The 22,418-nt window shown below is 37.9% G+C and overlaps 1 pseudogene across 1 annotated transcript in view; it reads left to right on the top strand.

Moving 5' to 3' along the window:
- The first annotated feature begins 1,403 nt into the window (after window positions 1–1,403).
- LOC149537334 (putative U3 small nucleolar RNA-associated protein 7) overlaps window positions 1,404–22,418 on the top strand; it is a 41,624-nt pseudogene continuing 20,609 nt past the window's right edge. Inside the window, exons 1-3 of the transcript XR_016356551.1 lie at window positions 1,404–1,542; window positions 2,024–2,110; window positions 2,315–2,404. The product of XR_016356551.1 is annotated as a putative U3 small nucleolar RNA-associated protein 7 (transcript). The remainder of the gene's footprint in view (window positions 1,543–2,023; window positions 2,111–2,314; window positions 2,405–22,418) is intronic.

Genomic DNA, 22,418 nt, shown 5'->3' with positions numbered 1-22,418 from the left:
ATCTTATCAATGCGTTTGTGTTTTACTGATAGAAACTTATGGCTCAAGATTAGTTTTTTGTGTTTAGTGAGGAACTAATGAAAAATGTTAAAGTGTCTTTTAAAATGGAAATGTTCATAACATTTTTCTGTATATATACAACTAAGCTAGTGTTGATATCAAGGATGCCTATGGCCCATGGGATATAATGTTATACGAAGAGAGAGCTAAAAGAGAGAATGATATGTTATTATAAGGACAAGTAAAGGTAGAATAATAGAGAGAGTTGAAGAGAATTTGAAAAATATTAATAATTTTATTATTTTAAGAAATATATAAATAACAATAAACATTATATTATATGAATGAACTACTCATTTCTACCAATTCAATTATAAGTTGAAATTTTTAATTAAAAAAAATTGTTGAATACTTAGATCAAAGTACCAAAATATGTAGTAAGTTTGAAGGGTAGTGTTAATGATATTAAAAAAATTGAGCAAAATTGTAAAATAGTAGAAGATAATAAATGTGTTTAAAATAAGAAATATATTTAACTCTATATTTGATTAAAATATCTATATTTGAATAACATTTTACAAATTACAAAAATAAATATCAATGTAAAACTAGTAATAAATATATTTAAAATAAGAAATATAAAACATTGAAGTCTATATTTGAACTTGGTAAGAAAAATAAATAAGAATAATTAATATTGATTAGACATATTTGTGAGGTGGAAGATAATTTTTTTTTTTTTACATTTATTACTAAAGGTGTTAGAAAAATGATTATTTTTGAAAAAAGTTTATTCACTTGTCACAAATGTGAAAAATATAAAGTTGCAATTAATGCATTTATTAATGGAAGTGTTAGAAAAATATTTGTATTTTTGTTGAAAAAAATTAAAAATTTTCACTGTTTTTTTCATGATGAGCCAATACAATTAAAAAATAAAATAAAAATTTCAATTCCAAAAAAACATGCAAATTAATATAGCTTTTGCAAACATTAGTATATCTTGAAATTTTTATTAGATTATGTAACTAATATGAAACCTCATGATTCTATCTGCGAAAGGAGCAACTAGTAACATATATATATATATATATATAATTAATTAATTTCCGTGTGCTCTTTACCTTCAATTCTAAGGTTTTATAATCAAATTCTAAGAGAGCAAGTATTTGGCCTGGTCACTAATGCTAGGGCGGGTCATGGAAGAAATTCAAAAAAACAGTGTCTTCTTGTTATCGGTCATTCATATCATCCTTCCTTCAGAGGCGAGTGTTTTGAGATAAATCGTGGGCATTGAGGGGGGATTGCAATACTCCCATTTTGGAACGCAGAAGGACAAGATCATAGCTAATTCTTCAAACTCAGTTTTGGCTCTCTTTGGTGATTGTTACTCTGAGCAAACGGCACTTTTCCGGAGCGCGTGTAAGGGTGAAGGGTCGTGGGAAACACGAGTGCCATTTCTCTGCACGTAGACTGATATGAAGTTTAGCTGCTGCTGTATGCTCCAGAAGTGGTGACTGTAATTGCTGCTATTTATCTCAGGTTGATAAGACCTCATGCACATATATGTATTTTCTACAGTTGTCAACTTATTTACTGGTGCAATAGAAGAAATATTTTGTGCTTCAGTTTATTTTCTATTTGATCATTTAAACCCTCAAACAAACTATTGACAAAAAAATTATTCGGAGGGAATATTGCAGAGAATTGGTGTGATAATCAGTCCGGGGCAATACATGGAATGCTACACGATATTATTATAGTTCCACTGACACAATTTTAGTTGTACAAATGTGAATGGGTAAAACACAAGTAGAGGCTTGGGTAATATTAGGGGGTGACATTGGCCATATAGAGTGCAAGATCCAAACTTTAAAGGCTTTTTGGGGTTTTTGTTTAGTTCTTTTTGGGGATTTTGTTTAGTTCGGCTTTATACAATTAAGTTTAAGCCCATTTGTTAGTAAATAAAAATGACTTCTATGCTATTTTATATATCTTAATGTTTATTGAAATGGATTTGTAGGAAAATATGGATACAGAAAAAAACAACGAGAATGTGGGTGACAAGCAGGTCAAGAAATATCTGAGAGGAGAATGTGTGCACTTAAAGGTAAAAATTTATTACTGCCCTTGAATTAGCTTTTACTATGAAAAGATGTCACGGGAAATAAAGCAGGAAGGAATTTAACTATGCACCGTGTCTTGTCAGCTTAGGGTCTAGGATTAACTCATTTATGCTCTAGGATTAACTCATCTATGCTGAGACTGTGTATACTTCTTTTGCATTTGTAATAGCCATATTTCATTGTTTTAGGAAATTAAAGACAAGAAGCTTAAAGGGCAATTGGCTACAAAGGAAGCATTATATGGAAAATCGGCGAGAAGTGCAGCTAAAGTCGAACAGGTTTGAGATCAGCCTAACATGCTTTATCTGCTTTTTAGTTTTTGTCCAATTGTAGCTGGAGCCAAATAGAGCCTCAGTACTGAAATAAAGGGAAAATATGTCAAAGTCTTTTTCTTATGCATGTTTTATTTACACCAAGAATGCTAAAACCGTATTCGAAAAAGTAAGACTTGAGTGGAAAAGCTTCCTTTGCAGCATAATTTCACTTCATAAATGCCTAAGAAACTAGAGTGTCCATGAATTAAAGAGGTTAATTTTTAGTAAGATGACACAGTTGATATGGTTATGCTCTAGATAATGTCATGTTTATGATATATCTAATATTGACTGTCATGCCCCTGCTTTCAAAACATTGCTTTTACAGAACAAATAATAGCCTCAAATTTCAAATTTTAATAATTTTCAGGCAATTAAGTAGAACAACTAGGATAATCTAACAGAAAAATCAGTCCAGACCAGCGATTTATCAAAGGAGTCCGACTAGATAAAATGAAAAGTAATACCATTTCATTGTTCAGAAGCCGAGATTCAAGGTCAGAGTATTTTATTAGAGGCCAACCAAGGTTCATGGAACTAAATGAGGAGGCTGACTGGTATTAATATTCAGGCAGCAGTTATCAAAGGGCATGGAAACTAAAATAAATGACAGTGCTCCATTATGAAGGAGTGGGACTCTTTGAAAGGGGATCGGTGAAGAGGCTTGACACTTGCAGATATAAATAGGGGGAATATTCATTTGTTGAAGGCTGGTTCTCCACATGATAAAAGAAGAAAGTAGTTGATAGTCAGATCAGGAACTAATATTAGCAACAATTTCTGAGAAATAAGTAGAGGAACTAATATTAGCACCAATTTCTGAGAAATAAGTAGAATTATAGGCCTTTATATGTGTCTATGCAATGTTAGTACTTGCAGAAATTGTTGATCTATGCAAATTATTGGTATAAATACGTATTTACTATTTACACTTACTTAAGTTTACTTATGTTAATGCATTATTTTATTATTTATTTTGTGAGACACTTAAGAGTTTGCGCACCTTTATGAGTTGTCATGTTGACAACACAGAAGTACTCAATTCTAATTCAGCACATGGTGTCTACAACACAGGAGTTTGCATCATTCACTGAGTTGTCATGTAGAGAACACAGTTATTTGCACTACCTTTTTAACACATGTTATCTAAAACACTGATTTGCGTGCTACACCATTGTAGGCTTATCCTCTCATCATTGCACTTACTTCCATGCATAATGGAGGATAACCCATATCTGGTGGACATGTGCCTGATTGTATGACTTATCATGATGCTGATTCTTAGGCATTCTAGATGCATCTTAGAGGCCTTTATATATGGGCACTCTAGTGCACTTTCATACATATTGAATCAAATACATCGATATTCTGATCATACTCCTTAATGGTCTACAATTGTGCTTGTGTTTGAGTTCTTAGTTCTTGGGTGAATTTTGCCCTAAGGCAAATTTTTACATGGTACTAGAGCTGGGAGATTTTCTCTTCACATAGTTGTTCGAGACCATCTTCTTGTTTCGTCATTTTGGCCCGAATCCGGAGTATCGTAGAAATTGGGAGTGTCTAGAGCTAGATTTGACCTCACCATTGCGTCCGGAACGCTGATTTGATGAAAATTGCTTATAAACTCGGCTACCCTAGGCCAAAGTCGATTGCGAGGCAAATTTTTTTTGCAAATTGGCACCCGAAGGCCTTGATTTGCAATTCAAGTATGGTCATTTTGTAGATCTAAATAATTGCTTTTTTTGGGTCTATAATTTTTTATTTCTCTGCATTTTTCGGATAGGGTTTTTGAATTTTTTTTTAGGCTAGTGGCTTTGCAGAGTTTTTTTCTTTTTTTTTTTTGCACAGGTAACGGGTAGTCACACCCCAGCCCTACACAGAGAATATTCTGTAGGATATTCCCTTGGAGGCATTGGGCTGAATATTTCACAAATTTCAGACCGCATAAAAAACCGGCGGCTTCAACATTTCGGCCACCTCTTAAACCACCGGCGAAAAGGATCCCACTCCAATCCGGACCCATCATCAACACGTTAGCGACACGCGGACCAATCCACCGTTGACACGTCAGCTACTCTGCCCGGTGGATCCTGCCACGGTACCCTTTCGTACCTGGCCGTACTGCCACGTGTATTGACCGTACTGCCATGTCAGCCAAGGGGACTATTTTTTCGTTGACGTCCGCCAAACATAGGAAAAAATTTGACGATCGTCAAACCATCAAAACTAGGCATTTTATAACTGCTGCGACGGTCATTTGACCATCAAATTTAAGCACGCAATTTTCCTTCCAAACCGCTCTTCAGATTGCTTTTTAATTTGGTAGCTTGACTTTGCGAGCCCATAACTTAGTCATCCAGACTCTAATTCAGGTGTGATTTTTTTATAATTTGGGTAAAATTTCTTGAACTTTCCAGTGGTGGTGTTCTTTTCTGGTTTTGGTGCAAGGATTTTTCAGAAATTGCATTTTTTGGTGACTATACTTGTTCAATCTTGCATTTTGCAACTTCAAATGCTCCGTATGAGCTCATCTAAACACTTTTACGGGTTTCCTTTTTTTTAAAGTGTTATTTTTCGTCTACTTTCCAAATCTGTAGTAAGATTCTAGGGTTGTGTGGACAAAAATCTCACTTTCAGAACTAAGGCTTTTTCTGCATTGTAATGTGTTGATTACTTTTCAGAATTATTGTACATTTGAGCTATAGTGCTTAGTGATAGATTCGGGCCTCAAAAGGCAGTTGTAAAAAGCAAAATTAGAAGTCCACTTTGTACTTTTTGACAAGTGGCCCATTGTACATACACTACATATAAAGTGCCAAAAGCATTTTTTTTGGGGGGCTCTGTTGATTGAGTGAAAAGGGGGGGTGTGTATTGTGTTTTGTGTCTCTCTTTTGTGCTCTTATCATTTCTACATCATGGGTTCACCTAAATGTCCTCTTCTAACTTCATGCAATTATTCTACATGGAAATATATTGTATGGAGCAGATTAATGGCAAAAGGTCTAAATCTTTATGTTGATGGTACAATTCTAAAAGCCATTGATGCTAAAGAAGTCATTGATTGGAAAATTATAGACAATCGGGCTTTAGGAATTATCAAGAGTTGTGTACATAGAGATCTCTTATTCCACATTGCCAGTTTCACGGAATCCAAACCTACATGGGACAAACTTGAATCATTGTATGGTAAGGTGGATGAGGAAAAGGGATTTCAGATTGAGGACGATCTACTTCTCTTGGATCCAAAGAACTTTGACACAATTCAAGATTACATCAATAAAGCCAATGAGTATAGGGCACTACTTAAAGATTGTGGAAACCACATGAAGGATGACAAGTTGATCCATCACATCCTAAAGAGGCTACCTTCAGAGTATGCCTCCTTTGTTTTGAGTTATAATACTCACAGGTTGACCATGGGAAGTGCTTTCCAGAAGTCTACATTTGATGCATTTGCAGAGCTGTTGATTGTTGAACAATCTCACTTGATAGATTTGAGACTTTTCACGACATCAAAGACCAAAGCATTGGTGGCTAGTGATGAGCACCAATCAAGTCAAGGAGGGCAAAGTTCTAGCAATAAGAAGAAGAAGCAGTGGAAGCAGAAATCACAATCTGAGACTTTAATGTCCCCTTTCTAGCATTCATAGCATGATGTTGTCGTTAGCCTATTTCCCCACAGTCCTGTAGGCTAACTAGGACTTTAAAGGGGCTTAGAGGCCATTTGGCCTAGACAGTTTTAGTTGCAGGTCTTTCTGAGGAGTTCTGGGGCAACTTTGGGCATACTTACTATTTATAGTAAGTCATCTTGGACATGGCCGGACATTCAGTCACAGTGGTATGTCGATGGTAATTGTTTAAAATCGACAGGAAAACTTATTTATCATTGATAAGATTTGTTATGCATTAATAAAGCCATTTTATAAAGTTAAATTTAAATATTTAACTTTATTAATGCATAGACTATAGTTTGTGGGAAATATTTAAATTAAAAGAGTTCCCTTTATTTTTATAACACATTGGAGACATAAGGTACATAAAGGGAGTTATGTTTTATCCCACATTGAGAAAACGAAGGATTGAGTTCTTGTGAGAACACTATAAAAGAAATGGAAGAGCTTTTTTTTGTATGCTTGGATGAAGATGAATGTTATGTTGCTGGATATCTGATTATCAGGCTTGGAGGACGGAATCCCTCTTTGCTAGCATTCTCTTCGCTGTTGGAAGACACAGTCAGGAGGATCAAGGGTGTTTTCACTTCAGGAAATACACTGGGTTTCATTTGGGGTGTTCGCATAAAGAAATTTACAAGGGTTTGAGGTGCAAATCTTAAGTTAGTTATTGCTATAGTGCTGCATGAACAGTATTTTGCTACAGTCGGCATGAACAGTATTTTGCTACAGTACGGCGTGAACAGTGTTGGTATCAAGTTTACTTGTTTTTCTGGCTGATTAGAAGTTTGGAGGGCTGCCGACTACATCTGCAAAATACTACGGCAACTAATTCCAGGTTTCTTCTGTCAAATTTTGATACTTTGCATAATAATTGTTGAATACAAGTCTGAATAGTTGTTGCAGCCTTTAAGGCAGCTGTAAGTGCACATCTACATTTAAAAATCACCCTTTTATCAGCAGATTGAAAGAGTTTCCAGATTTTTCATATACTGTTGAATGTGTGCTAAGTGTTTGTGAAAATGTTATGATGTGTATTATGCATTTTAATGTCACTTCATAGTTGTTCGTAAATCTACTCATTGAAAAGCAATTTATTGAGAAAATCAGCTTTATGAGTTTGCATACAAAGTGTTTGACAATATTTCTTAAGTTAAATTTCTACAAGTCAAAGTTCAAATCAGGGGAGGATATTACAGTGGTATCAGAGCTATAAGTCCTGCCATCTTGTGGAGGTCTTATAGGAAATTTGGAACTGGCGGATAGAGGGGAAAGTGTTTGATGAAATGTCAAAACACTAAAATCAGAGCATTTATGTTTGAGCATGCGACAGGGGCCTTATAATTTTCGCAATACCAGAGCAAGACAAAGTAGGAGTTCAGACCTGCAAAGCAAACAGTCTAGTTCATCCGTACAGGGGGGTATAGAATCCAGTCATACAGACACAACGGAGGTATTCTTTGATCAAGACAGCAATATGGGTGACCGAGATGACAGGAATACAAGATTAGGTGGAGGCGGGAATGCCGGTCCAGAGCTTGGAGAGGAAAGATTCTTACAGTTATTAGAGACCTTGGTACAGGGTCAGCGAGTAGCAGAACAAAGGGCACAGGAACAGAATCAGAGATTGGATCTTATGATGCAGATGATTGATGCAGAGCCACACCTTGGAAAACTCAGTAGGAATCAGACACTCAACTGAGTTGCATCAAGGGGCATCTACAACCTTCAGGATCACACACTAAAATCCAACATCACAATGTATTAATTGAGTTTCTTCATACACATTAAAAATGCATATACTCTCTAAATCCATTCTATATACTTTTCCATCCACTTAATCCATTAAACAAAAGTTTTAAAACAAATTGCCCAGAAAATACATTCTTGCTGCCTCCTGGATAGACCTGCACTCAGACATGAATAACTTTCGAACCAAAAAAGATTTACTCAATCCAACCGTTGAGATTTGGCATAACTAGGTTTCAAACAACATATAAAAATTTGAGAGAAATCTAACGGTTCAAACTTGAGATATTGACCACGCATCAGAGTACATTTTTCTGCAAAATATTGCTTCTTGCTGTCTCTAGATAGACCTGCACTCAGACATGAATAACTTTTGAACCAGATCAAAACTCTTCGATCGCTCTGGTGAAGATGGGCGTAATTAGGCCTATAACAACATATCCAAAGCTCATCAAAATCCAACGGTGCATTTGGGAGATATTACAAACGCACTGAGACTGATTTCTGCAAACATACCGAATTCAACTCAAAAATAAAAACTTGTCTTCTTCCCCTCTCTTCCTCTCTAAAAACTGACTCCCTAAATAAGGAATATGAAACGTCCCTATCCAAGAATAGGAGACTGTTTCAAAAATTATGAATATTCCTGCTGCCAACTATTTGTCCTTTTTTAGGATATGATTAGATTCTTCCACTAAAACAAACACACATGGTCCTAAGTGGCTATATTTGGAGAGTTTATCATTTCACTCCTCCATTTATGCCACCACATCATAGGACATTATTTTAAAACATAAAACTCTAAACTCACACACACAAACATTTCAAAATTTAGATTTTAAAATCAAAACTTTCTGATATTTGCTTTGTACCCTGCATTTTAGTCATATTGCAAGTTGTCTTCTTGTCGCCACCAAACTTCCTATCGCAGACGTGCTCCTGCACCATACTCCCAAATTTCAAAAGTTTCCAAGTCCCTTGGAAACACCTGCAAAACAAAGCATTAGAAAAACATATGGATCCCTTCATCTTGACTTTTGGTTTGTACTTTTCCTCCATTAGAAAACTTGGCCTTTCTTGAACTTGTATCATTTGAATTTTCTCTTTCTCCTTCATCTTTACCTTTGGTTTGTTTTCCATTGGTAAGATAAAAATTATTTGCTGCTCACTATGCATCCACTTCATCATATTCTGAATTTGTATGGCTGCTACATACACTTGTAACTTCATCACATTCTGAATTCTTATTATTGCTGCATACACTTGAATTTTTATTCTGAATTTTATGTCCCGAAAATAATTTGTTGCCCTGTCATAAATATATTCAGCCTCATCTTCTTTGTCCATAACATCATCTGATACCTCTTCTTTGGAAACTTCTTCATGCTGAGTCTCCATACTACCACCATTCCTTTGCCATTCTCCCATGATGGCTGTAAACTCTTCCCATAAATCATATTCTTCTTTAGAACTTGCTGCTACACAATCTTTATCTCCATCCTCATGCCATTGCTCTTGACATTTCACTACACCATGCATTTTGAAGGCTTCATTATTTTCCTCCAAACTCTCTTTCATAGGAGTACCTTTCAGCATTGTACTCATTTCTATTTTCAAAGGACACATTACTATTCCAACCATAACTTTATCACACTCAAATCCCATAGGACTTTCCTCTTTATTCTTCTCATCAACATTTACTTGCTGCAATTTATCTTCTTTCTGCTCTTCAGGTTCTTTCCCTTCCAAAGGACAACTTACATCTATCATTGTTGAAATTTTTGTACCAACTTCACATACATCTACACTCTTTATGGCTGCCTTCTTTGTAGTTTCATTTACCTCTACCAAAACTTCTTTCACTTCCTCTTTCACTTCATCATGCATTGGAAATGCTATCCTATCAATAAGACCTATACTTTTTGATTCCTTCCATGTTGTATCATCCTTCAATGGAAATAAAAGCATCTTCTTCCCATTTTTGTTGACGATATATGTGTTTTCTCTACAATCATATATGGTTGACCTGTCATATTGCCATGCTCTTCCCAAAATCAAGTGACAATCTTTTAAAGGCATAATATCACATTCAATGGTATCAAAATATGGTCCAATGTTAAAAGAAACATATGACTTTTCAAAGACATCAATCCACTGTTCATCTCCTAACCCATAAGCTCTGTAAGGTAAATCATGAGGTACTCTTGGAAGATTTAGTTTCTCAACCATTTCTACTGAGATTATATTTTCAAAGGAACCACTGTCAACTATAACTTTGCATACCTTATTCTTGCACTTGCACTTTGTTCGGAATATAGAATGTCTTTGGCTATAGCTTTGTCTTTTTGCTTCTTCTTCTTCCATTATGATGCAGAGCTACACTTTGGAAACCTGTCGTGGATATACTCAACTCGAAGGGTTGCTTCAAAGGCTCAAACACATCAATCTGGAAACCTTCACAAAGGCTCTGATACCAAAAATGATGCAGAGCCACACCTTGGAAAACTCAGTAGGAATCAGACACTCAACTGAGTTGCATCAAGGGGCATCTACAACCTTCAGGATCACACACTAAAATCCAACATCACAATGTATTAATTGAGTTTCTTCATACACATTAAAAATGCATATACTCTCTAAATCCATTCTATATACTTTTCCATCCACTTAATCTATTAAACAAAAGTTTTAAAACAAATTGCCCAGAAAATACATTCTTGCTGCCTCCTGGATAGACCTGCACTCAGACATGAATAACTTTCGAACCAAAAAAGATTTACTCAATCCAACCGTTGAGATTTGGCATAACGAGGTTTCAAACAACATATAAAAATTTGAGAAAAATCTAACGGTTCAAACTTGAGATATTGACCACGCATCAGAGTACATTTTTCTGCAAAATATTGCTTCTTGCTGTCTCTAGATAGACCTGCACTCAGACATGAATAACTTTTGAACCAGATCAAAACTCTTCGATCGCTCTGGTGAAGATGGGCGTAATTAGGCCTATAACAGCATATCCAAAGCTCATCAAAATCCAACGGTGCATTTGGGAGATATTACAAACGCACTGAGATTGATTTCTGCAAACATACCGAATTCAACCCAAAAATAAAAACTTGTCTTCTTCCCCTCTCTTCCTCTCTAAAAACTGACTCCCTAAATAAGGAATATGAAACGTCCCTATCTAAGAATAGGAGACTGTTTCAAAAATTATGAATATTCCTGCTGCCAACTATCTGTCCTTTTTTAAGATATGATTAGATTCTTCCACTAAAACAAACACACATGGTCCTAAGTGGCTATATTTGGAGAGTTTATCATTTCACTCCTCCATTTAAGCCACCACATCATAGGACATTATTTTAAAACATAAAACTCTAAACTCACACACACAAACATTTCAAAATTTAGATTTTAAAATCAAAACTTTCTGATATTTGCTTTGTACCCTGCATTTTAGTCATATTGCAAGTTGTCTTCCTGTCGCCACCAAACTTTTTATCGCAGACGTGCTCCTGCACCAATGATGGCTCGTCAAATGGGGTTGAATGCTAACATGGGTGGAGGAAATAATCAGAATGGTAACAATCAGAATGGAAATGATCAGGATGGGACACATAATGGAGATGAACAAGTTGGGAACAATTTCGGTCATGTACCGCAGCGAGCTAGGACAGTGAGTTCAAGGCCCATGATTCCTACGTTTCCTCCTAGAGCTCCAGAGCAGCTCGTACTAGAGCCCCAGATTACTGATATATAGGACCAGTTGAGGAGAGATTGGGAAGCCGGAGGGCCAGATTTTACTGCTGCAATTACCTTTAGGGAGTATATGGATATGCGGATGAAACATATGCCATGTGGACATGACAGGAACCAGAGCTATGAGCTACGGAAGAAAGTAGGGAGACTTGAGTTACCATATTATGATGGCTCAGGAAAGTCTACAGCAAGAGCTTGGGTTCAAAAGCTTGACACATACTTTCAATTGAACCCTATGCCCGAGGAAGAAGCTATTAAGTACGCAGCAATTCATCTGGATGGGTTAGCACACGAGTGGTGGCATCATGGTATGGTCACTATGGGACATGCACACATTACCTCATATGTGGAGTTTACAGAGAGGTTGATTGAACGTTTTGATAGGAAGGATCCAGAACTCCATTTCAAGGAGTTAGCTCAGCTTAAACAGTGGGGATCATTGGAAACATACATTTCAGAGTTTCAGAAACTTGCAGTGTTAGTAACAGATGTATTTGAACGGAGGATACTAGTTCTATTTATGGATGGGTTAGCTGATCCGTTGAGAGGGTGGATTAAAGCTCTCAACCCTCCCACTTTGTAGGAAGCCATTAAGAAAGCTCGTGACATGGATTCCTCTTCATCTTCAAAAAATAAATTCCAGGCAAAGAGTTTCCCTTCAAGGAAAGATAAGGACAGGAAACCTTTTCATAAAGAGGTTCAGCCAGCTAAGGAGGAAAGTAAGAGGTTGGACAATGAGACACTTAATGATCTCAGGAAGAAGAAGCTTTGTTTTCATTGTAGAGAGCCTTGGGATTTGTCACATAAGTGTCCATTGAAAGCAAAAGCTAAGCAGATGGAGTACTTTTCAGCCGAAGAGTCAGTAGATGGAGATTCAGAGCAGTCATCCGAATCAGATGGAGATGATGATAGTTCTTCACAGGAGGAAGCACGCGGTGATAGCACGATAGCTCAGTTGTCAAGTATACAGGAGGCCGTCACTTTTAGAGTTAGGGGAACCTTGGATGGACAGAGAGTTGTGGCACTCATTGATACAGGGGCGACACATAACTTCATTGATGAAAAGTTTGTGACACGCAGAGGGCTACATACAGAGGAGCATAGGGGATTTAAGGTGATGGTTGCCGATGGCTTCAAAATTGAATGTACCAAGAAAATCTCCAACTTGCAGTTTCGTTTGGGAGATTATGACATGACAGGAGATTTCTTTGTGGTCAACATTGGTGATCAGGATATGGTGCTTGAGATGAACTGGATGAAGTCTCTGGTAGAGTTTACATTTAACCTTGAGAAAATGGAAATGAGGTTTGAGGCAAATGGTAAGAATATAGTGCTCAGAGGTTTGTCAGATGGGAGACTTCGAGTGGTGTCACTCAAGCGGATGCAGAGTTTCTTTAGACATGATCAGGTGCAGTGGGCAGCAGAGTTTAGAGTAATGCCTGAGATGACAGAGCAACATAAACAAGAGTATCTACCTGATGTACAAAAAATAATAACCAAACATACTAAGGTGTTTGGTGAGATACCTCCAGGGAGACCCTCGGATAGGGGAATCGAGCATGTTATTGAATTAGAGGAAGGGGCTAAGCCAGTTATCATCACACCTTACTGCCATCCGAAGAGATGTAAGGATGAAATAGAAAAGGCCATTAAGGAGTTGATTGACATGGGGCACATACGGCCAAGCAAAAGTCCTTTCGCTTCTTAGTAGTATTGGTGAAGAAGAAGGACGGTACAATGAGGATGTGCATTGATTATAGGGAGCTAAACAAGAAGACAATCAAGAACTGATACCCTATCCCGCGCATCGATGAGCTTATTGGTGAATTGCATGGTGCATGCTACTTCTCCAAGATTGATTTGAGATCCGGCTACCATTAGATACGGGTTAGAGAGGTGGATGTGGAGAAGACAGCTTTTAGATGCCACTATGGACATTTTGAGTTCTTAGTCATGCCCTTTGGGTTGACAAATGCCCCTGCCACTTTCTAGTCATGTATGAATAGAGTGTTCAGAGATCAATTGAGGAAGTTTGTGTTGATACTTTTTGATGATATACTGATATACAGCCGTACTTGGGAGGAACATTTGAAACATATTGATACAGTGCTCAGTATTCTAGAGAGGGAGTCATTATATGCCAAGATGAGTAAATGTGAGTTTGGGATGACAGAGTTGCTCTATCTAGGGCATATTATTAGTGCAGGAAGTGTTCGGGTTGACCCAGACAAGATCAGGGCCATTCTGGATTGGCCACCACCGAGGAACACTTAACAACTCAAGGGATTTCTCGGGCTTTGTGGGTTTTACCGCAGATTTGTGAAGGGATTTTCACAGATAGCAGCACCACTTACAGATTTGACACGGAAAGATAGTTTCAAGTGGTCAGAGAGGGCTCAAGATTGTTTTGACAGGTTTAAGGAGCTGATGAGTGCATGTCCTGTTTTAGCCATTCTAGATTTCACCAGGCCCTTTGAGCTGCAGTGTGATGTCTCGGGAGAGGGCATAGGAGCTGTTCTCATGCAAGACAAACATCCCATCGCATATGAGAGTAGAAAATTACGAGGTGTGGAGAGAACCTACAGCATCTACGACAAAGAGATGCTAGCAATCATGCACGCGCTAGCTAAGTTCAGGCAGTACTTAGTGGGAAGCCGGTTCACAGTAAAAACAGATCATAATAGCTTGAAACATTTCCTTGGACAGAAGGACCTTAATGACAGGCAACAGAAATGGGTGAGTAAATTACAAGCCTCTGATTTTGACATAGCCTATGTCAAAGGGAAGAAAAATATTGTTGCAGATGCTTTATCTAGAAGGCCTCATTTGATTGTTGTTGGGATAGTCATGGATGATTGGAGAGAGATGATCTTGGCAGAATATGCTAAGAATAGTTGGGCATCTAGCATTATTGAGGGAGCTATTCAAGATAGTCGATACACTGTCGTAAATGATCTGATCATCTACAAGGAAAGGATTTATTTAGTACCCGGGTCTGCTATGAAGCAGAAGATTTTGAGGGCATTTCATGATTCACCAATGGCAGGACATCCCGGATTCTTTAAGACATATCGGCAGGTGAGAGAGCGCTTCACTTGGAAAGGACTCAAATCAGAGGTGCTTCAGTTTGTGAGGGAATGCCCTGTGTGTCAGCAGAACAAACAGGAACATTCTTTTCCGGGTGGTTTACTACAGCCCCTACCCATACCAGAGAAGAAGTGGGATAGCATTTCCATGGATTTTATCACAGGCCTCCCCAAGGCACAGGGTCGGGATTGTATCTTTGTTGTGGTAGACAGATTGACAAAATTTGCACATTTCTTTGCAATTTCGTCTACATATTCAGCAGCACAAACAGCAGAACTATTTTTTCGAGAGGTATTCAAACTACATGGGATACCACGGAGCATAGTCAGTGACAGAGAAAGCAGATTTATGAACCACTTTTGGCAGGAGTTGTTCAAGTTATGTGGAACAGAGCTCACTCCGAGTACCAGCTACCACCCCCAAACTGATGGGCAGATAGAGATAGTGAACAAATGGGTTGAGGGGTACCTTCGAAACTACATTGCAGGAGAGCAAAAGGGTTGGGTGAAGTGGCTACATCTAGGGGAGTACTGCTATAATACCTCTTTCCATATGTCTATTCAAATGTCCCCTTTTATGGCATTGTACGGGTATGATGCTCCTAATTTTTTGGATTTGTTATTTGGGGACAGCAGGGTGCCTAAGGCCAAGGATACTTTGCAGGAGTGCAAGGACATTATGCGATCCTTGAAGGAAAATTTGCAAAAAGCACAAAATCAGCAGAAGTAATATGCTGATCAGCACAGGGTTGAGAGGTCTTTTGAGGTGGGAGATATGGTGTACCTCATGTTACAGCCGTATAGACAGTCCTCTCTCAAGAAGAGTGGAGCAGAGAAATTGAAACCACGCTACTATGGACTGTTCAAAGTAATCAGGAGAGTGGGCGAAGTAGCTTATGAGTTGGAATTGCCTGCAGACAGTAAAGTGCATAATGTGTTCCATGTGTCACGCCTTAAGAAGGCATTGGGTCACAATGTGGTGCCTTCAGTAGTATTGCCACCTCTTGATGATGAGGGAAAGCTTATCTTGGTTCCTGAGGCCATACTTGACTCCAGGGAGAGGGTGCTTTGCAGGAGGACTATCAGGGAGTATCTGGTGAAGTGGAGGAACCTACCTGTCGAGGATGCTACTTGGGAAAATGAGCAGATATTGTAGCATCCAGAGTTGAAATTGCTTGAGGACAAGCAATTTTGGGAAGGGCGGACTGTAATGTCCCCTTTCTAGCATTCATAGCATGATGTTGTCGTTAGCCTATTTCCCCACAGTCCCGTAGGCTAACTAGGACTTTAAAGGGGCTTAGAGGCCATTTGGCCTAGACAGTTTCAGTTGCAGGTCTTTCTGAGGGGTTCTGGGGCAACTTTGGGCATACTTACTATTTATAGTAAGTCATCTTGGACATGGCCGGACATTCAGTCACAGTGGTATGTCGATGGTAATTGTTTAAAATCGACAGAAAAACTTATTTATCATTGATAAGATTTGTTATGCATTGATAAAGCCATTTTATAAAGTTAAATTTAAATATTTAACTTTATTAATGTATAGACTATAGTTTGTGGGAAATATTTAAATTAAAAGAGTTCCCTTTATTTTTATAACACATTGGAGACATAAGGTACATAAAAGGAGTTATGTTTTATCCCACATTGAGAAAATGAAGGATTGAGTTCTTGTGAGAACACTATAAAAGAAATGGAAGAGCTTTTTTTTGTATGCTTGGATGAAGATTAATGTTATGTTGCTGGATATCTGATTATCGGGCTTGGAGGACGGAATCCCTCTTTGCTAGCATTCTCTTCGCTGTTGGAAGACACAGTCAGAAGGATCAAGTGTGTTTTCACTTTAGGAAACACACTGGGTTTCATTTGGGGCGTTCGCATAAAGAAATTTACAAGGGTTTGAGGTGCAAATCTTAAGTTAGTTATTGCTATAGTGCCGCATGAATAGTATTTTGCTACAGTCGGCATGAACAGTATTTTGCTATAGTACGGCGTGAACAGTGTTGGTATCAAGTTTACTTGTTTTTTCGGCTGATTAGAAGTTTGGAGGGCTGCTGACTACATCTGCAAAATACTACGGCAACTAATTCCAGGTTTCTTCTGTCAAATTTTGATACTTTGCATAATAATTGTTGAATACAAGTTTGAATAGTTGTTGCAGCCTTTAAGGCAGCTATAAGTGCACATCTACATTTAAAAATCACCCTTTTATCAGCAGATTGAAAGAGTTTCCAAATTTTTCATATACTGTTGAATGTGTGCCAAGTGTTTGTGAAAATGTTATGATGTGTATTATGCATTTTAATGTCACTTCATAGCTGTTCGTAAATCTACTCATTGGAAAGCAATTTATTGAGGAAATCAACTTTATGAGTTTGCATACAAAGTGTTTGACAATATTCCTTAAGTTAAATTTCTACAAGTCAAAGTTCAAATCAGGGGAGGATATTACAGAGACACAACAATCCTCCTCATAACAAGGCAATTCTTTTTCCAACAAGAAGGGAAGTAATGAAAAGAAGGACAAATTTTTTTGTGCATATTGCAAAAATCCAAATCATGATGAGCATCATTGCAAGACTAAAAGAATTGATGAGTTGGAAAACCTACTCAGGAAGAACAAAATTCAAGTGCCAGGTACTTCCAAAGATTCAACTCCAACCTCTTCAAAGGGAAAAGGGCATGCACTTATGGCCAATACAAGTTCTTCTTTGGAATGGATACTTGACTTAGGTGCCTTCTATCATATGGGTTCTTCAAAGGGAGACTTTTCTTCATTGAAGCAGTCATAGGTACTGCACATCTTTGTGGGAGATGATACTAAAATGGAAGTTGAAGGGAAAGGACTTGTGGAAATGGAAAATGGGGAATTCAAAGATGTTCTCTACATTCCAAACCTTAGCTCCAATCTCCTCTTAGTTTACCAAATCACTCACCTTGGAGATGGTCACAAAGTTGAGTTCCTTCCAAACTCAGTGATGGTGCGCAGTCTTAGAGATGATTCATTGGTTGCAGTGGGGAAAGTCAATCACAACAAGAGGCTTTATTCCTTCTCCCACTTTGTGCCTAAGTCTCCTTCTCATGCCTTGTTAACTCACTCACATCCACAAATAAAACTATAGCATGAGCGGTTTGATCATCTTGCCTTTCGCCATCTTAAGCAACTTTGCTCAAAACACATGGTCAAAGGTCTACCTAACATCAACTTTTCTAAGGTTGAGTGTTCATCATGGTCAATGGATATGCATCTCGAAGAGAAGTATGATAAAGGCAAGTCTTTTAGAGCACTAGTTGTTCTCCAGTTGGTGCACATGGTTTTAGCAGTACCTTTTGTAGTGACTTTAGTCAGCCAAGGCCGCTACATCCTTACTTTCGTTGATGACTTTTCACGCTTCACATGGGTCTACTTCCTTTATCATAAGAATGAAGTGTTGGATAAGCTTCAAACCTTTAAGACTCATGTTGAACACAAATCAAGGAAAGCCATCAAGGTTCTACGGATGGACAATGAGAACGGATATATGGACAGAAGACTTAAAGACTTTTGCAAACTTGAGGGAATTGATCTTCAAAATCCACCAGCATTCGGTCCGCACAAGACAGATGTTGCAGCACTGAGGATTCGAACTCTTAAGACCATGGCAAGTTGCATGACAAAAGCCAAGTCTCTTGATCCTACACTTGAAGTTGAAGCCATTAGCAGTGCCACTCACATACTTAATAGGTCTCCTCATAATGCCTTGGATAGTAAGACTCATTTTGAGGCATGGTGCGGCAGAAAATCAGTTGTGAGTCACTTTAGAGTCTTCGGTTGTCTAGCATGGGCAAACCTATCTTCCAGGGGATGCAAGGCACCAGCACCAAGGCCTTGTACTTTCATCGGTTATGAAGACGGTGCTAAGGCATACAGACTTATGGATCCAGAGACTCATAAGATTTGTGTGGAGAAGGATGTTCACTTTGAGGAAAGTTCACCCAGCTTGTTCTCTAATCCTCTCCACACTTCATATACTGTGGAAATTGATAGTGACACTAGTGATAGTGCTTCAATAGATTTAGAAATGTGGGGTTCTGTCGACAGTTGCAGCAAAAGGTCACGACATCAGTATAGTCCACATGCTTATATTGCCACAGTGAAAGGTCCAGCACAACAGGGTACACATTGTCTTCCAGCTTCAACAATTGTTGATGACTACATGGCAGACATTGCAGGTTTGTTCGTGGAGTCACACATCGCAGATTTGGGAGGCAACCTTGATAATTTAGATCTTCTCTTTGATGAAGATGATCCTTCTACAGTTGTTGCGAGGGCTCACTCTGACCCTCATGTCCATTCTCTACATGATCAATCTTCTTAGGTTGACATGATTGTGGATCCTTATGAACAACAGTTGTCGGAGGTCTCTTTATTAGTTGGGGAGACAGATGGCTCATTGGGACAGGTTCAACAGACATCCTTGCCAGATTTGCATTTGTTCTTTTCAGCAGTGTTGGAAGGGGTGAACATCAGCATCAACACAAGGACACTTGAGTAGGTTTCAGGGCCACCATACATCGTCAGGATTGTACCTTTGCCTTTGTTTCTTCCAAAGGGGAGGAACATCATTCTGCACTCATGGACCAACTTCTTCCTTGGAGCAGCACTCACTGGTCGACATTCTTCATTAGGGGGGGGGGGGGACTACCTTGTCTCTCTTCCTCGTCTTTCTTATGGGGGAACTTTTTCCTCGTATGAGGTCTTGTTCTTCTCATTCTTCACTATTGTATATACTAGATGTATGTCGTAATGGGGGGGTTTTGATTACTCCATCCATCCGTGCATCCCTATTCATCTCTTTTTTTGGGGGAGGGTTTTTCCCATGAGATTTTCCCTCTTTCTCCGCTTTATGAGAGATTGCATTTCATTATGTACATGGGTACCTAACATGGCCTAGTAGCTGGGTCCGATCAGGCATTTCATCTTAGTTTTCGTAAGTTTAAGGGCATTCCCCTAAGTCACACTTAAGGGGGGGTGTTGGTATAAATGCGTATTTACTATTTACACTTACTTAAGTTTACTTAGGTTAATGCATTATTTTATTATCTATTTTGTGAGACACTTAGGAGTTTGCACACCTTTATGAGTTGTCATGTTGACAACACAAAAGTACGCAACTCTAATTCAGCACATGGTGTCTACAACACTGGAGTTTGCATCATTCACTGAGTTCTCATGTAGACAACACAGTTATTCGCACTTCTTTTTTCGCACATGTTGTCTACAACACTGATTGGTGTGCTACACCATTGTAGGCTTATCCTCTCATCATCGCACTTACTTCCCTGCATAATAGAGGATAACCCATATCTAGTGGACATGTGCCTGGTTGTATGACTTATCATGATGCTGATTCTTAGGCATTCTAGATGCATCTCAGAGGCCTTTATATACAGGCACTCGTAGTATACTTTCATGCATATTGAATCGAATACATCGATATTTTGATCATACTCCTTTCTGGTCTACAGTTGTGCTTGTGTTTAAGTTCTTAGTTTTTGGGTGAATTTTGCCCTAAGGAAAATTCTTACACAAATAATCTAAATGCTTCTTTGTAATATAAATATTTAATAATAGTTTCATATAATACTCCATTTTGAATTTAGAGACAGATAGCAAATATGAAGGCCGACCAACCTTCATGATCGTATCAAGTTGCCATGTTGAGTTGAAATGAACAACTGGCCTTCAATGCTTATGGGTTAGGAGGTGGAATGGAAGATTGAACTTCTATGCTCTTGGGCTTAATTAGGGAGGATGACCAACTTCCAAGGTGAACTGAGGGATGGAAGGGTGACCCACCTTCCGCACTCTCGCAATCAAAGGGTGACCAACCTTGAGATTACAGTTTGCAAACATTTCAAACAAATTCCTAATGAGCTTATGATATTTATAGGAATCTACCTTGGAGTGACTATTGCCTTAACTCGATTACGAATAATGTTTGTATGACATCATGATGCATACAAATGTTTAGTCTAAATTGATATTATCTTGGCTTGTAGTGTTGAAAAACTCACCTGCAACAAAAACTTGCGAAGGCCTAAAAAAGAAACTTGGCAAAACACTCAACTTAAAAATTTGCTTAAATTTAATTAGAACTGCAAAATTTAGTGAGGAGAAGAAACACTTTGAGCTTATAAATATTTAATTGATTTAAATGCAAATTGGGTACAAAATGGTATCCTCATTTGGAATGTTGATGACTAGTAGTCTAGTAGTCTAAAGCAAAATGATAATAGCAAATTATTTTTGTGAAAAAGAAAGCACGACATCAACATTCAAAACATTTTACATCTTCCTCTTCCCATCCCTAGTAAAAACTAGGGGATAGGTATAAATATAGGGTCTAGTCCTATGAGTCCTTTGTGGCTGCACCTCCTCACTTAACACAATTTGTGGCTTGACCTCCATCTTGTATGTAGATGTTGCTAGCATTGGCAATGACTCGTCATGCTCAGCCTCCTTAGCGTCCTCAGTGTCATCTAGCGTGAATCCAAATACACCCTCACCTCGATAGCCAATCTTTTTAAATCATAGATGTCATCCTTTGTAAACGACAAAGGTCGCTCCTCCGCTTCCAATCACTATAAGGACTTATATCAACCAAATCAATTCGATGAACTGATATTACCTCTACAATTGTTATGCGCATCTGAAGATTATATTACACAAAGACAAATTCATTGAGGCATATTTGAGCTAACTAATTCCTCTTTTCACGTGGATGACCTCGAACAAGCTTCGATTGCACTCACAATTTGATGAATTACAAGGTTGGCATAAGATTTGAAGGGTTAACATTTGGATCTTTGAGGTATTTCTCAATGAAAATTGCGCTGCCCCCCCTCCCCACCCAAAACCTTGAAGTACCTATTCCCAAGATTCTTGCATCAACTATTGGAGTACCCAAGTACCCCATCTCTGCCATTCTGCAACCACACCACTGCCAAGTTTGGTACTTGAATTTCTATTTGAATTTTCATTTTTGAATGTTACTATTGGGCATGTACCATGTTACTACGTTGAATGTTTACTGGTTGTGGTTCGTGTTGCAATTTAGCTATGCTCAAGTATTTCAATTTGGTATGTTATATTGAAACATCATTTCATGTTCTTTATTTATAGTATATAATAACACCCCCGCTCCCTGTTGTTCCAAATTTGAAACCCTTTGTCCCCCTGCTTGGAAACTCTTCCCAACATTTCCCAACTCCAGTGTTACAGTGGTATTTACAACCCATTTTCTCCTCCAAGAATCAATATTGCAAAGTTATGAGGCAAAGTGAAAATATATTTTATCAAATTATCAATAGTTGTAAACTTGTAAATTTGAAATTTTGTAGCTTGTAAGTATTACGATAATAGATAATTGTCTATTATTAGTTAATGGTAATCTATTGTAAACATCTAGTTAGCTTTAAGTTAGCTTTCGCTTTTTTAGCTTTCTCTGTTAGAATAGAATGTTTCTATTCTTTACGATCGTTTCCTAAGGAAACATTGTTTTATTCTTTTGTATATAATGACCTTTTGCTCTCTGTTAATAACAAGCAAGTATTTTACTAGTTACTTCCGTAATATGGTATCTGAGCCAATACTCTAAATTTTTTCAAAAAATAATTATAATTTCTTGGTTGAAATTATTTGCATGCATATTTGCTTCCAACTCTCTC

This window comes from Cupressus sempervirens, chromosome 9, assembly GCF_028749045.1.
Source record: "Cupressus sempervirens isolate cs-2001-9-10 chromosome 9, ASM2874904v1, whole genome shotgun sequence".
NCBI classification, from domain to species: Eukaryota; Viridiplantae; Streptophyta; class Pinopsida; order Cupressales; family Cupressaceae; genus Cupressus; species Cupressus sempervirens.
The sequence above is the reverse complement of the archived record's forward strand: the minus strand, read 5'-3'. Positions and strand labels throughout refer to the sequence as shown.